The sequence below is a fragment of the Arachis ipaensis genome, chromosome B9 (genome assembly GCF_059453495.1).
Source record: "Arachis ipaensis isolate K30076 ecotype BB chromosome B9, ASM5945349v1, whole genome shotgun sequence".
Taxonomy (NCBI): Eukaryota; Viridiplantae; Streptophyta; class Magnoliopsida; order Fabales; family Fabaceae; genus Arachis; species Arachis ipaensis.
The window spans coordinates 99,467,103-99,476,813 of NC_142444.1; the positions used below are offsets into that span (position 1 = coordinate 99,467,103).

At 43.2% G+C, this 9,711-nt stretch overlaps 1 non-coding gene across 1 annotated transcript; it reads left to right on the plus strand.

The window, feature by feature from the left end:
• Positions 1–9,138: 9,138 nt before the first annotated feature.
• On the plus strand, positions 9,139–9,246 carry LOC148545608 (small nucleolar RNA R71). The gene has a single exon (XR_015901036.1). It is a non-coding gene; the product is annotated as a small nucleolar RNA R71 (small nucleolar RNA).
• Positions 9,247–9,711: the final 465 nt, after the last annotated feature.

The following is a 9,711-nucleotide window of genomic DNA, read 5'->3' on the forward strand; positions in this document are numbered from 1 at the left end:
ACTAGAATAATTAGAAGAAGCTATCATTGTTCAAGAAGAAGAGTTGGTTGAAGACCTGGGAGATGCTGAACTTCCATGGGAATCCAGAATTGAGGAAAACTCCGTCCAGGATGCTATAGTTGATGCTAAGGAGGATACTGTACAATCTCCAAGGCAAGTCGTTTATAAGGAATCAGACAGAATAATCAAAGAAGCAAATTTCCTTTATGATGATAGTCACAAATCTAGCTCTCTTGGTGATGAACTTGCATCCGCAAGTGAATTCTCTGAGATCGAAGAATCTTCCCCAAGTGAATATGAAGCTGATGCGGAGGTCAATTTTTCTCAACCTCCAATCTATGCCTCAAGTGATGAGGAAGACATAGAAGACTTTGACCAGGACACAGATACAATTGAAGATATTTGCAAAGAAGTGGAGGAATTCACAGAAGAGCATAAGGAAACGGAACTTGCAGAACCACCAAAAACACTTATCCCGAGGCCATTACCACCTAATACAAGCTTCAAGTGGGTACAATCCTTAACTTATAATTTTACTTATTCACTTGAATATGGTTTGCTTGAAATAGATGGCCAGCTTAGAGCTTTCTGCGGCTTTAAGAGTAAGAGGGAAATGGCTTGTTCTCAGAGCTGGTGCACAAGGTTCAATAAGGTTCCACGCTTCACCTCGAAGTGCACGGATTGGTATCATGCTCAATTGCATGGATCACGGAAAACGTTTGGTCACCACGGTGAGATTCTACTTTTTAAACCGCCCGGATGGAGACATGTAGATCAAGACAGAGGCGAATTTAAAAGCAAGGCTTGGAATCCTGGAGTTTATTTTGACATTTGTCATCCCGGGAGCCTAACAATATATTTAAAGCTGCTCAGAAGCTTCACATGCCTAGTTTGGGACCCCGGAGGCTATTGGCATTCCAAGCACTGGTGGAGATTTTTGGACGAATTTAAACATAAACCACTATAACAGGATACTCCTCCAATGTCCAACTTAAGGACTTCAACTAAAAGTGCTAGGTGGGAGACAACCCACCATGGTATGGTCGCTTCTTTTTCAATTTATTTCTTGTTAATTGCTTTCATTTTTTCTTTTTTCATTTTAGTTTATTAAACCTGGAATCATGTATAGCATTCATGTTAATCGTTGCATTTTGTATTTTTCATGCATAAAAAAAGGGGTGCACGACGCGACCGCATGCCCCATGCGATCGCGTCATACTGTGAAAAACACCACCCGCGCGACCGCGTGACCCACGCGGCCGCGTGATATACATATCGGCGTAAGGATCCAACGAACAGAAAGTTAGGCTGGAATCGTGCGGCCCTTGTGCGTTTTGCACAAATTGGCCCATGCGATCGCATGCCCCATGCGATCGCGTCACTTGCACAATACCAATCTCACGCGACCGCGTGAGCGACGCGATCGCGTCGCATGGATTGCACATCACCCCAAAAGAGACAGAGAGTTGCGCTAAAACAGCGCTGGAGTCGTGCGTTTCGCACAAATTCCAGCAACGCGATCGTGCGACCCACGCGATCGCGTCACCCCTCTTTCCCCCCTCTCATGCGATCGCGCGCCCCACGCGATCGTGTCACTCCCATTTTCACCCCAACCACGCGACCGCGTGCCCCACGCGGCCGCGTGGATTCGAAAGTATAACCCCCCAACCACGCGAACCCTATCAGTCGCGCAGCCCCCACCCCCACCCCTCTCTGCTCCCTCTCCCTCCAACCACCACCCAGCACCACCCAGCCGCCACTGCGCCACCACCCAGACGCCGCCGCCGCAACCCCCTCCCCTCCCTTCTTCTCCCTTCTTCCTCTCTCCTCCCCTCTCCACCACTGCCCTCCGCGACCACCGCCCACCACCACCGGCCTTCCAGCCGTGCCCCCTCCTCCGCCACCCACCCACCCACAACCCCCTTCCTCTATCCCTAACCCTAAGACCCTATCCCCTTTCCCCCTCAGCCACCACCGCGACACCGTGCCCCGCCACCGCGCCGGACGCCGCCGCAGCCACCTTCTTCCCCGTTCCACCCCTATCGCCTACCAGGTTCTGCAAAACGCAACCCCTTTTTATCCGTTCGTCATTTTTCTGTAATTTTTTCCGTTTCTGTTCATAATTAGGATAGATAGATATACATGTTATAGTGGAATTTTTTAGGTTGTTAGGTAGCTTAGGCTGTGGTTAGTGGATCTAGGTCTGTTTACTTGCATCGTTCCTGGTTATGTTTTATCATAACTGCAATTCTGCTGTTCCTGTGACCTCATTCATATGCTATGATTTCTTGCAATTTCTGCTTGTTACTCTAAAAATTTCATGTTTCTATTCATTACTGGTAACTGCAGCAAGTTTTTAATTCATATGAACTGCTATGATTGCTGTTTATTTTCCGGGACAATCCAATTTTAGCCGGAATGCTGCCCAAATTTTTTGTAAATTATTTTCATTCATGTTTTGGTTTGGCATTTCTGAACTCTGTTTTACTCTACTTTACTGGTGCGCAGAAATTGTGATTACACTTTAATTATGTAAAATTCATCGCTCTTTCTTTCCCTGGTAATGGCGCCAAAAACATGATGCCAATACCATGGTTCACAACTTCGCACAACTAACCACCAAGTGCACTGGGTCGTCCAAGTAATACCTTACGTGAGTAAGGGTCGAATCCCACGGAGATTATTGGTATGAAGCAAGCTATGGTCACCTTGTAAATCTCAGTCAGGCGGATATAACATAGTAATGGGGTTTTCGAAATTAATAATAAAATAGGAATAGAAATACTTATGTAATTTATTGGTGAGAATTTCAAATAAGCGAATAGAGATGCTTTCGTTCCTTTGAACCTCTGCTTTCCTGCTATCTTCATCCAATCAGTCTTACTCCTTTCCATGGCTGGCTTTATGTGATACATCACCACTGTCAATGGCTACTTTCGGTCTTCTCTCGGGAAAATGATCCAAATGCCCTGTCACGGCACGGCTAATCGTCTGGAGGCATCACCCTTGTCAATGGTTTCATCTTATCCTCTAAGTGAAAATGGTCAACGCACCCTGTCACGGCACGGCTATTCATCTGTCAGTTCTCGATCATGCTGGAATAGGATTTACTATCCTTTTGCGTTCTGTCACTACGCCCGGCAATCGTGAGTTTGAAGCTCGTCACAGTCATTCAATCATTGAATCCTACTCGGAATACCACAGACAAGGTTTAGACCTTCCGGATTCTCTTGGATGCCGCCATCATTCTAGCTTACACCACGAAGATTCCGATTAAGAGATCTAAGAGATACTCATTCAGTCTAATGTAGCACGGAGGTGGTTGTCAGGCACGCGTTCATAGGGAATGATGATGATTGTCACGTTCATCACATTCAGGTTGAAGTGCGAATGAATATCTTAGAAGCGAAATAAGATGAGTTGAATAGAAAATAGTAGTACTTTGCATTAATCTTTGAGGAACAGCAGAGCTCCACACCTTAATCTATGGAGTGTAGAAACTCTACCGTTGAAAATACATAAGTGATAGGTCCAGGCATGGCCGAGATGGCCAGCCCCCAAAACGAGATCACAGGATCAAAATACAATCCAGGATCCAGGATGTCTAATACAATAGTGAAATGTCCTATTTATAATAAACTAGCTACTAGGGTTTACAAAAGTAAGTAATTGATGCATAAATCCACTTCCGGGGCCCACTTGGTGTGTGCTTGGGCTGAGCTTTGAGTGTTGCACGTGTAGAGGTCCTCCTTGGAGTTGAACGCCAGCTTTTGTGCTAGTTTGGGCGTTCAACTCTGGTTTTGGCTCCTTTTCTGGCGCTGGACGCCAGATTTGGGCAGAGAGCTGGCGTTGAACGCCAGTTTGCATCGTCTAAACTTGGCCAAAGTATGGACTATTATATATTTCTGGAAATCCCTGGATGTCTACTTTCCAACGCAATTGAAAGCGCACCATTTTGAGTTCTGTAGCTCCAGAAAATCCATTTTGAGTGCAGGGAGGTCAGAATCCAACAGCATCAGCAGTCCTTCTTCAACCTCTGAATCTGATTTTTGCTCAAGTCCCTCAATTTCAGCCAGAAAATACCTGAAATCACAGAAAAATACACAAACTCATAGTAAAGTCCAGAAATGTGAATTTAACATAAAAACTAATTAAAATATCCTTAAAAGTAACTAGATCCTACTAAAAACATACTAAAAACAATGCCAAAAAGCGTATAAATTATCCGCTCATCACAACACCAAACTTAAATTGTTGCTTGTCCCCAAGCAACTGAAAATCAAATAGGATAAAAAGAAGAGAATATACTATAAATTCCAAACTATCAATGAAACATAGCTCTAATCAAATGAGCGGGACTTATAGCTTTTTGCCTCTTGAATAGTTTTGGCATCTCACTTTATCGATTGAGGTTCAGAATGATTGGCATCTATAGGAACTCAGAGTTCAGATAGTGTTATTGATTCTCCTAGTTCAGTATGATGATTCTTGAACACAGCTATTTTATGAGTCTTGGCCGTGGCCCTAAGCACTTTGTTTTCCAGTATTACCACCTGATACATAAATGCCACAGACACATAATTGGGTGAACCTTTTCAGATTGTGACTCAGCTTTGCTAAAGTCCCCAATTAGAGGTGTCCAGGGTTCTTAAGCACACTCTTTTTTTGCTTTGGACCTTGACTTTAACCGCTCAGTCTCAAGTTTTCACTTGACACCTACACGCCACAAGCACATGGTTAGGGACAGCTTGGTTTAGCCGCTTAGGCCAGGATTTTATTCCTTTAGGCCCTCCTATCCACTGATGCTCAAAGCCTTGGGATCCTTTTTATTTGCCCTTGCCTTTTGGTTTTAAGGGTTATTGGCTTTTTGCTCTTGCATCTTGGTTTTAAGAGCTTTTGGCTTTTTCTGCTTGCTTTTTCTTTCTATTTTTTTTTCGCCTATTTTTTTTCTGCAAGCTTTGTTCTTTGCTGCTTTTTCTTGCTTCAAGAATCATTTTTATGATTTTTCAGATTATCAAATAACATGTCTCCTAGTCATCATTCTTTCAAGAGCCAACATATTTAACATTCTTAAACAACAACTTCAAAAGACATATGCACTGTTCAAGCATACATTCAGAAAACAAGAAGCATTGTCACCACATCAATATAATTAAACTAAGTTCAAGGATAAATTCGAAACTCATGTACTTCTTGTTCTTTTTGAATTAAAACATTTTTCATTTAAGAGAGGTGATGGATTCATAGGACATTCATAACTTTAAGACAGAGTTACTAACTACTAATGATCATGTAATGAAGACACAAACATAGACAAGCACTTAACATAGAAAATGAAAAATAGAAGAAGTAAGATCAAGGAATGAATCCACCTTAGTGATGGTGGCGTTTCCTTCTTGAGGAACCAATGATGTCCTTGAGCTCTTCTATGTCTCTTCCTTGTCTTTGTTGCTCCTCCCTCATTGCTTTTTGATCTTCTCTTATTTCATGGAGCATGATGGAGTGCTCTTGATGTTCCACCCTTAGTTGTCCCATATTGGAACTCAATTCTCCTAGGGAGGTGTTGATTTGCTCCCAATAGTTTTGTGGAGGAAAATGCATTTGAGGCATCTCCGGGATCTCATGGTGATGAGCTTCTTGCGCCTCTTGAGCTCCATGAATGGGCTCTCTTGCTTGCTCCATCTTTTTCTTAGTGATGGGCTTGTCCTCTTTAATGAGGATATCTCCCTCTATGTCAATCCCAGCCGAATTGCATAGGTGGCAAATGAGGTGAGGAAAGGCTAACCTTGCCATAGTGGAGGACTTGTCAGCCACCTTGTAGAGTTCTTGAGGTATAATCTCATGAACTTCCACCTCTTCTCCAATCATGATGCTATGGATCATGATGGCCCGGTCTATAGTAACTTCAGACCGGTTGCTAGTGGGAATGATTGAGCATTGAATGAACTCCAACCATCCTCTAGCTATAGGCTTGAGGTCCAATCTTCTTAGTTGAACCGGCTTGCCTTTGGAGTCAATCTTCCATTGAGCTCCTTCTACACATATGTCCATGAGGACTTGGTCCAACCTTTGATCAAAGTTGACTCTCCTTGTGTAGGGGCATGCGTTCTCTTCCATGTTTGGCAAGTTGAACGCCAACCTCACATTTTCCGGACTAAAATCTAAGTATTTCCCCCGAACCATTGTAACATAGTTCTTTGGATCCGGGTTCTTACTTTGATCATGGTTCTTGGTAATCCATGCATTGGCATAGAACTCTTGAACCATTAGGATGCCGACTTGTTGGATGGGATTTGTTAGAACTTCCCAACCTCTTCTTTGAATTTCATGTCGGATCTCCGGATACTCATTTCTTTTGAGTTTGAAAGGGACCTCAGGGATCACCTTCTTCTTGGCCACAACATCATAGAAGTGATCTTGATGGGCTTTGGAGATGAACCTTTCCATCTCCCATGACTCGGATGTGGAAGCTTTTGTCTTCCCTTTCCCCTTTCTAGAGGATTCTCCGTTCTTAGGTGCCATCAATGGTAATGGAAAAACAAAAAGCTTATGCTTTTACCACACCAAACTTAGAATTTTTCTCGCCCTCGAGCAATAAAAGAAAGAATAGATGAAGAAGAAGAAGAAATGGAGGATAGGGAGAGTGGGAAGTGTTTCGGCCAAGAAGGGTGTAGAGGGGTGTGTTGTGTGAATTTGATGAAGAATGGAGGGCTTTATATAGGGAAGGGAGGGGGGGGGGTTAAGGTTCGGCCCTATGGGTGGGTTTGGGTGGGAAATTGGTTTTGAATTTTTGAAGGTAGGTGGAGTTTATGAGGTAGGTTTATTGGGAAGAGTGGGTGGATGTGAGTGGTGAAGGTTTAATAGGGAAGAGGGATGGAGGTGATAGGTGAAGGGTTTTGGGGAAGAGTGTTTATGGGATTGTGTGAAAGAGGGGTGAGAAGAAGTGAATGGAGGTAGGTGGGGATCCTGTGGGGTCCACAGATCCTGAGATAATCCTGTGGGGTCCACAGATCCTGAGATGATCCTGTGGGGTCCACAGATCCTGAGGTGTTCAAGGAATTACAACCTTGCACCAAATTAGGCATGTAAAATGCCCTTGCACACAACTCTGGGCGTTCAGCGCCAGGTTGGTGCCCATTTTGGGCGTTCAACGCCCATTTGTTGGCCATTTCTAGCGTTGAACGCCAGAACCATGCTTGTTCTGGGCGTTGAACGCCAGAACCATGCTTGTTCTGGGCGTTCAGCGCCAGGATGCTGCCCATTTTGGGCGTTCAGCGCCAGAACCATGCTCTGTTCTGGCGTTGAACGCCAGGCAGGTGCTTCCTCCAGGGTGTGATTTTTCTTCTGCTGTTTTTGATTCCGTTTTCAATTTTTATATTTATTTTGTGACTCCACATGATCATGAACCTATAAAGACATATAACTAAGAAAAATATTGTTAGATAAATAAAAATTGGGTTGCCTCCCAACAAGCGCTTCTTTAATGTCAATAGCTTGACAGTGGGCTCTCATGGAGCCTCATAGATGTTCAGAGCATTGTTGAGACTCTCCAACACCAAACTTAGAGTTTGACTGTGGGAGCTTTGTTTGACTCTGCTTTGAGAGAAGCTTTTTCTGCTTCCTCTCCATGGATGCAGAGAGAGATCCTTGAGTTGTAAACACAAGGTTGTCCTCATTCAATTGAAGGATTAATTCTCCTCTGTCCACATCAATCACAGCTCTTGCTGTGGCTAGGAAAGGTCTTCCTAGGATGATGGATTCATCCTCTTCCTTTCCAGTATCCAGGACTATGAAATCAGCAGGGATGTAAAGGCCTTCAACCTTTACTAGCACGTCCTCTACTTGTCCATAAGCCTGTTTTCTTGAATTGTCTGCCATCTCTAATGAGATTTTAGCAGCTTGCACCACATAGATTCCCAGTTTCTCTATTACAGAGAGGGGCATGAGGTTTATTCCTGAACCAAGGTCACACAGAGCCTTAAAGATCATGGTGCCTATGGTACAAGGTATTATGAACTTTCCAGGATCCTGTTTCTTCTGAGGCAATGTCAGTTGATCCAGATTACTTAGTTCATTGGTGAACAAGGGAGGTTCATCTTTCCAAGTCTCAATACCAAATAATTTGGCATTCAGCTTCATGATTGCACCAAGAAACTTGGTAGTTTGCTCTTCATTAACATCCTCATTCTCTTCAGAAGAGGAATACTCATCAGAGCTCATGAAGGGCATAAGGAGGTTTAATAGAATCTCTATGGTCTCTAGATGAGCCTCAGAGTCCTTTGGTTTCTCAGAGGGAAGCTCCTTATTGACCACTGGATGTCCCATGAGGTCTTCCTCTTTGGGATTCACGTCCTCTCCTTCCCTTACAGGTTCGGCCATGGTGCTTATGTCAATGGCCTTGCACTCTCCTTTTGGATTCTCTTCTGTATTGCTTGGGAGAGTACTAGGAGGGATTTCAGTGATCCTTTTACTCAGTTGGCCCACTTGTGCTTCCAGATTTCTAATGGAAGACCTTGTTTCATTCATGAAACTTACAGTGGCCTTGGATAGATCAGAAATTAAGTTTGCTAAATTAGAAGTATTTTGTTCAGAGTTCTCTGTCTGTTGCTGAGTGGATGATGGAAAAGGTTTATTATTGTTAAACCTGTTTCTTCCACCATTATTAAAGCCTTGTTGAGGCTTTTGATCCTTCCATGAGAAATTTGGATGATTTCTCCATGATGAGTTATAGGTGTTTCCATAAGGTTCACCTAAGTAATTCACCTCTGCTATTGCAGGGTTCTCAGGATCATAAGCTTCTTCTTCATAAGAAGCCTCTTGAGTACTGTTGGATGCAGCTTGCATTCCATTCAGATTCTGAGAGATCATATTGACTTGCTGAGTTAATATTTTATTCTGAGCCAATATGGCATTCAGAGTATCAATCTCAAGAACTCCCTTCTTCATAGGCGTCCCATTACTCACAGGATTCCTCTCAGAAGTGTACATGAACTGGTTATTAGCAACCATGTCAATGAGTTCTTGAGCTTCTGCAGGCGTTTTCTTTAGGTGAATGGATCCACCTGCAGAAGTGTCCAGTGACATTTTTGATAGCTCAGATAAACCATCATAGAATATATCCAGGATGGTCCATTCTGAAAGCATGTCAAAAGGACACTTTTTGGTCAGCTGTTTGTATCTTTCCCAAGCTTCATAGAGGGATTCACCATCTTTTTGTTTGAAGGTTTGAACATCCACTCTAAGCTTGCTCATCTTTTGAGGAGGAAAGAACTTGGCTAAGAAAGCCGTGACCAGCTTATCCCAAGAGTTCAGGCTATCTTTAGGTTGAGAGTCCAACCATATTCTAGCTCTGTCTCTTACAGCAAATGGGAAAAGCATGAGCCTGTAGACTTCAGGGTCTACTCCATTAGTTTTAACAGTATCACAGATCTGCAAGAATTCAGTTAAGAACTGAAAAGGATCTTCAGATGGAAGTCCATGAAACTTGCAGTTTTGCTGCATCAGAGAAATTAATTGAGGTTTCAGCTCAAAATTGTTTGCTCCAATGGTAGGAACGGAGATGCTTCTTCCATGTAAATTAGAATTTGGTGCAGTAAAGTCACCAAGTATTCTCTTTGCATTGTTGTTGGGTTCGGCTGCCATCTCCTTTACTTGTTCGAAATTTTCAATCAAGTTGTCTCTGGATTGTTGTAATTTAGCTTCTCTTAGTTT